Genomic DNA, 7,456 nt, shown 5'->3' on the forward strand with positions numbered 1-7,456 from the left:
TGGGAAAAATATCCTTATGGGGTGGTTGAAAAGAAAATATGTCCTGAAACGCTTTGTGCTGTAGTTACGGATCGTGACACTCCAGGAAATATAATCCTCTCCCCGCCACCAGAACCTAATGTGCAGCCTTATCTCATAGCCCTCATATGTCAATATAGTGTAGGTGCGTCTATTGAAAATAATGACATTAACCAATTTCATATTAAGCACAGTAAAGATATTGATTTAGTAGCGGGATTGCGGAGAGATACAACTATCAACAGACGATGGTGTTTTAAAAAGGCCGTGAGTCGCATTATGAGCGAGGCCAAGAGTAATAATTCTATCAAACGGATAGTTATGCCATTTGGTATAGGCTGCAATTCTGGGGTGGGTTGGTCTAGAGCAGGTGAAGAAGAAGAAGAATGGCTGGCATCTTACTACCCTACACTGGCTCATTTGGCCCATGTAATGAAAAAATGCAAAAAAGAATTTGTGCTGGTGCGTCCTAAACAAGATGGAGCAGGGAAAGGTCAAGTACCGCCACAAGTAGTGAAAAGACCATCGAGTAAAAGGAGGAACCTTAGATCTTATTACACTAACGACAAATAATAAAAAAGTGCTTGTTTTTTTTTTTTGTATATGTACTCATAATAAAATAAAAAATTGTATAAATGTCAAGTTTTTTTTTTATCTGTTAAAGTAGTTTTTTAAAAATAAGAGAGAGACCTCATCACTTATTCACCCCCATGACAAGTACTCTAGCAAATACTACCTGACATTTTTTTTTTAACATATTTCATCTTCAAGGGGAGTGTGCAATAATAATAATAATAATGATACATGATTTTTTTTTATTTAGGTAAAAAACACACACACACATATATATATATATATATATATATATATATATATATATATATATATATATATATATATATATATATATATATATATATATATATATATATATATACAAACAAAATAATGTTCTGGTTGAACAGAGTTTGGGTTGGGGGACAAAGTCTCGGGATTTGGGGATAACCCCCCCCCCCCATCAGGCCACCCGCACATTGTTCCTGTAGTATGTCCCCTTTGCATCATTAGTTCCTAAGAGTTATCTTGTGGGTGGAGCTTTATCTAGATCTGCCTTAATGACTGGATGCAAATTTTCCCTCCAATAAACCTCATCCTCTGGCGCAATTTCCTCAGCTTCGGAGGTGGAACAATAATCCCCATAATCCCCAAAGAAAATTTCTCTAAATGCATTCTGCGCTCGAACTTTGTCATGATAAATAAACCAGTTTTCACGCTGTTTAAAATCAATCCCCGCAAACTGTTTTTCTATTTCACCTTGGGCTTGCACCCACTCGATAAAGTTGGGTATTCCATTATACGCCACATTAATCAAGCCTATTCCTATTTCGACAGGTAGTCTTATTTCTGTTTCGTCACAAAAACCGCCATATACGGTCTCAACGGCGTTAATTTTTTTGGTTTTCTGTCTTTGAACATGTGAGTCTTCTAAATCTGCGCCTTCATACTGCTTTTCAATTGCCGCCAAAGCCTTGACGCGTGCGATGAACTTGGGCAATTCCTCATACTCCACGACGCAATGACCTCGTGAAATAAATACCAGGGGCGATTCCCTGCATTGCATCTTCCTCTTTTCCTCAACATCTACAGCCTGATGGCCGAGCTCTGATAAAAGATATAACAGAACAAATTAATTACATACGCCCATAGAGAGAGAGAAAAAAATCGTTGAACTTTATTGGATTTCTTTTAGATTTAAATTTTAACTACTTGGAACGAATTATCAATGAGGCACAAACCATGACAAGTCCTGTAAAGTATTAGGGTTTATGCATACCATTTATAGTCTCCATCACAGCTTGGTCGTATGATCTCTCACTGAGAACCCCACACCCACCCCAGCCAGATATAGGCCGAGACCTCCTGAACTTGCTGCCAGGGGTCGCCAGTTTATTTGTTTTTGTTTTTTATCTATAAGTTGGAATAAATAAGCTCGTATTTCCTTGAACGTTTTTTGACAAAATTCTTGATGTGGGAAACAAATACTCAAATGTGTGAGGGAAAGAAAATGCGCGAAGAGGCCATAATGGTCCTAAGAACACACATTCTTTCCACAGTCACTGATAAGTCGCCGGCTGGATGGATTGCAATTGCTTATTTACTGCCCTAAAATCATTGATCCGGGGGGTGGGGGCGAGATACTGCCTCATTTAGAGAAATTTGCTATGTGCAATAGCTCGGACGTTGGGGAACTGAACCGGGTCCTGCACGAAGGTTGCTCAACATTCCGCTCGAATATGGACAAAAATAGAATCTCTCTCTCTCTCTCTTTCTGAGGTAAAGAACCTTTTGAGAACTAGCACTCAAAGGTTATAAAAAAGATTAACAACTTTATAATTAGAGAGGCTGCTAAGATAATGAAACATTTAGTGAAATTTGTAATGTCCAATATCTCGGACGTTGGGGAACTGAACCAGGACCCGCATGAAGGTTGTTCAACATTCCGCTCGAATATGGACAAAAATAGAATCTCTCTCTCTCTCTCTCTTTCTTTCTGAGGTAAAGAACCTTTTTGAGACCTAGCACTCAAAGGTTAAAAAAAAAAAAAGATTAACAACTTTATAATTAGAGAGGCTGCTAAGATAATGAATCATTTAGTGAAATTTGTAATGTCCAATATCTCGGACGTTGGGGAACTGAACCAGGGCCCGCATGAAGGTTGCTCTGCTCCTGTGCAAATGAGGAAACATTTGGGAGAAAGAGAGGAAGCAAGATTTATACCTTGGAAAACCTTTATAAAAAATTTGTGGCCAGAGATTTGAAAATATTGGCAACTTTTTTTTAAACAAAATGAAACTCTTAATTAATAAATAATATATATCCTGAAGAATAAATCTTCCTCTATGAGATATATATTTTTAATTAGTTTTATAAGTTTGTATTTACTTTAATGATGAAGCCTTCCAACCATGGCTCATTAAAAGTTTTTTTTTGTTTATGAAATCGTGTAAGTATTTATGCAATATTTATTTTAAAACAATCATAATACGCAGTGGCATATCATTTTTATAAAGAGGCTTTATAAGGTAAATATAATAGCAATGCGAAACTCTTTCTATCTGACGTATTATTTTAAATAAATACATTTGGGCGAAAAACATGTCTATTGCCCGCGTAAGCGACTTAGGGTGGGCTCTTGCAGATTCTATGTATTTTAATCTCTAAACATTCGAGTGCCAAGAACAACTCTCGTGCAGGCCCGCATTCAGTTTTCGACGTTCAAGCTTTTGCTATAGTAAATGTCTCTAAAAATGAGGCCGTATCTCGCCCTGACCAACTGTTTTTGGCTCAATTGTAATCCATCCAGCCGCAGTCAGCTGGGCAGGACCCAGTGCAGGTTTGGAAGGCTTTGGAAATTAAGCACCGTAAGATTGTGAGTGTTCAAGTTTAGGGGGGACTAAGTATTTTGCGCGAATGTGAAAGCCCTGGGTTTATTTGTGTAAGTTAAAAATTGAGTTTTTGTTTGTGTATAAGAGTTTAGCAATGTGTTTAAGTAAGATTGTGCAACTGTTTTAAGTTTAGGGGGGACTAAGTATTTTGCGCGAATGTGAAAGCCCTGGGTTTATTTGTGTAAGTTAAAAATTGAGTTTTTGTTTGTGTATAAGAGTTTAGCAATGTGTTTAAGTAAGATTGTGCAACTGTTTTAAGTTTAGGGGGGACTAAGTATTTTGTGCGAATGTGAAAGCCCTGGGTTTATTTGTGTAAGTTAAAAACTGAGTTTTTGTTTGTGTATAAGAGTTTAGCAATGTGTTTAATTAAGATTGTGCAACAGTTTTAAGTTTAGGGGGGACTAAGTACATATAGCGCCAGTCGTTGCACTATATGAAGTTATTGGGCCCCCACCACAATAGCTGAAAACTATTATGATGTTAAAAAACGAAATTTAATACAGAATACGAACAGATTCCCAGTACGTATTAAATTACTTAAACCACTCAACTACTTTCCTTTATAGTATATTTACGAGTGTCAAATTAATGTTTGGAGTGTCAAACCCAACATAATATGGCTGAGGCCCCACTATTTAAACTTCTTTTTGTATGCTATGAAATATCACAGGTATTGTTAATGCTTGTAACGTTTATTACAAAAGATAGACATACATTTGATGCTATTTTTCATATTAAAATCTAATTTGAGGCCCGAAAAATATATCTATAAAATCTATAAACAGGTTAGAACCATACAAATGCAAGTATGCCTTTTTCACCAGTATTCAACTGAATACCACAGAAAATGGAATCTTTACTTTAGCTACAGAAAACGAAGCAAAGCCAAGGGAGGATGACTGGAATAAACAGTTTCCAACCTGACTCTTCTCGCACATAAACATGTCTTTCTTGACCTCATTTCAAATTATATAGAGTACTGAAAGCTCATTTTCCATAGCAAATATACTAAGGAACTCATTTTACGACTAGAACGCAAACTAGGACCCCTCATTCAGATTCAAAACACGAGAATTATTGACTGAACATTTCCCCACTATCAAGCACACAGGACTCTTTAAAGCTATCTTAACTTCTTTAAAACCCCAATATGACCCATCTCACATGCAGATCCTGTTCTATGACTCGCCCTTCATGTCAATGTACCCCACAGTATCATGCAAATTCAAGATAAGGCTTACTACACCTATATATCTAAAATGGTCTTTGTAAGGAATCTTGACCCCCCCCTTGTATGCTTGACCCCCACTGGGGTTATCCACCTCTGACCATTACAGAAAATGGAGCTGTGCCCAAGGACTCCCTATACTATTCAGTCATAGCCTCATTAAAGTACTCCAAAAAGTTCTATATTCGCTTTCAACTGCGTTTCTTGGTTTGAATCTATTGAACATTCACCCTCTGATCCATTCAAATGTAAGGGCCCCCAAATTGATACCGTAGTACTCTCGTAACACCCCCGGGACAAATCGTGCATTTTTGCTCATGCCATTAAAATACTCCAAAAACGTTTATATGCCTTTCACCAGTGTATTTTTTGGTTTCCAACTATTGAACATTCATCCTCGGTACCTCTCATAAGTAGAGACCCCCTTCTTGAGGCCCTAGACTCATCTTAAAGCAAGGCGACAAAAAGTAAAAAAAAACAGGTTAGGATAGGGCACCAGTTCCTCAGGTACACCCTGGGTGGTGGTCTCCCCCGGGACCCCAGGGGGGACCACCACCCAACCCCGCCAGCCAGACAGGAGCGCGCTGACTGTGCCCTAACCTAACCACCCAAAATAAGAGGAATGGACGATCTGGCCCGCCAGGGTCAAGTCGGCATGGAAGTGCCCAACCGTTTCTGAATTTTTTTTACCTCAATCTGTCTCCTTATTCACTACTCACCCGCATTTCGACGACGTGCATTTTAGTCTCCAGATGAATTTACTGCGATTTAAAAGGATTTCTGCCATTGAATGGATCTAAGATTCGGATTGAATCTGACACTCAGACTCGTCTCGTCCACACATATCTAAACCGATCCTATATCTCCTTTTGCCGGATCCAACGACGGCCTGGCTTCTTTTTTTGGAGGTCTGAGTTCAATCCCCGATTGTCCAAGTGGTTAGGTACCTTTTCCTTCCTCTGTGCTAGTTTAGCTGCTTGTCCTCGTTTACCTTCCAAGTGTTGTATAGTCGGACTGGCTTAGAGCTTTTTCCTGAGAACTAAGCTTAGAGCTTAACTTATAGCGCCTTAGCTCTAAGCCTAGAAAGCTTAGAGCTCTTTCCTTTCACCTTATCTACCAGAGATTGCCACATATGGAATCAGCTGTCTCTCAACACTAACTCATTGAAATACACTAACTCATTCGTTGTTCAATCTCCAATATATATATATATATATATATATATATATATATTGGATATATATATATATATATATATATATATATATATATATATATATATATATATATATATATATATATATATATACAATATATATATATATACAATATATATATATATACAATATATATATATATACAATATATATATATATATATATATATATATATATATATATATATATGTATTATATATATATATATATATATATATATATATATATATATATATATATATATATATATATATATATATATATATATATAATATGCATTATTGCATCTAACAAGTGTCATTGCATCTTCCAAGTTGTTCCTAAAAGATGGCGCCAATTAAGCCGTGAAGATTACGTAACAAATTTAAACTTCCAAGTATCTATGCAATTTTCAATCATCATTACAACTCACAAGTATAATTACCTGCAATTTCCTTCGAGACAACACAACGAACTCTTCAACACAGTCACACACATTTATCCCGGGGTGGGGGGGTCAAATGGTCTGTAGAAACTGAGGTCAGAGGTCACGATGTCTCCTCTACCCAAATCACCAGTTGACTGACAGTGAAGAGGTGGGACCAATGAGTCGAAGCCCTTGCGGCACCCCACAATGATCCTCGACGTTTAATGAACGTTGTGAAAACGTTTTCGTTACGTGTGGTTGAACCCCCCCCCCCCCCCAAGTCACTAAAATGATTTAAGTACTGTACATCTTAATTTGACGTTGTGGGAATACTACGTCAAAATACGGTGTGTTATGCGAGAGAACAGACTAAAAATTGGGATCATATGTCAAATTATGAATTTTCATTAATGTTGTGATGTTCATGTTCTCTGTATCTCTGTATTTGCTTTTCTTAGACAGTTATTTATTGTTCTCGTAAATGTTTGTGTGTACTTCTATGTTCTATCATCTATTACTATGTAATTCTGTTCCATCCTCCCATTCCCTTTATTTTCTCTTCGCTGTTCTCCTCGTCATTTCTTTTCGTTTTCCCACTCGCTTTCTCACTCTCTTCCCCCCATCCCACCCATCCCCCTCCCCTCGGTGCCCCACGACTGATCAATCCCTCCCATCCCCCTCCCCTGGGTGCCCCACGACTGATCAATCCCTACCATCCCCCTCCCCTGGGTGCCCCACGACTGATTAATCCCTGCCATCCCCCTCCCCCTCGGTGCCCCACGGCTGGTCAACCCCTCCCATCCCCCTCCCATGGGTGTCCCACGACTGATCAATCCCTGCAGGTGTTCATGTGTGTTGCTCTCTCCCTCAGGACGTCATCTGCCAACCACTTGGAGGATCCTGAGCCTCGCCGTCCTCCTGGGGGGACGGAGCCTGCTCTAGGAGGAGGACGACCACGGAGGAGAAGGAAGCGGAGACAACAACAAACAGAAAGGAAAGACGAAGCTATAGGAGAGAAGAAGGCGGGAGACAACGGTGGGAGTCTTCACACGGAGGAGACCTTCTCCTTCAGCGCCCCCGTCGCCGCCATCTTCAGGAGACAAATGACTGTCGCTCTGCCCGTGTTTATGACAACAAATGA

The sequence above is a fragment of the Procambarus clarkii genome, chromosome 8 (assembly GCF_040958095.1).
Source record: "Procambarus clarkii isolate CNS0578487 chromosome 8, FALCON_Pclarkii_2.0, whole genome shotgun sequence".
Classification (NCBI taxonomy): Eukaryota; Metazoa; Arthropoda; class Malacostraca; order Decapoda; family Cambaridae; genus Procambarus; species Procambarus clarkii.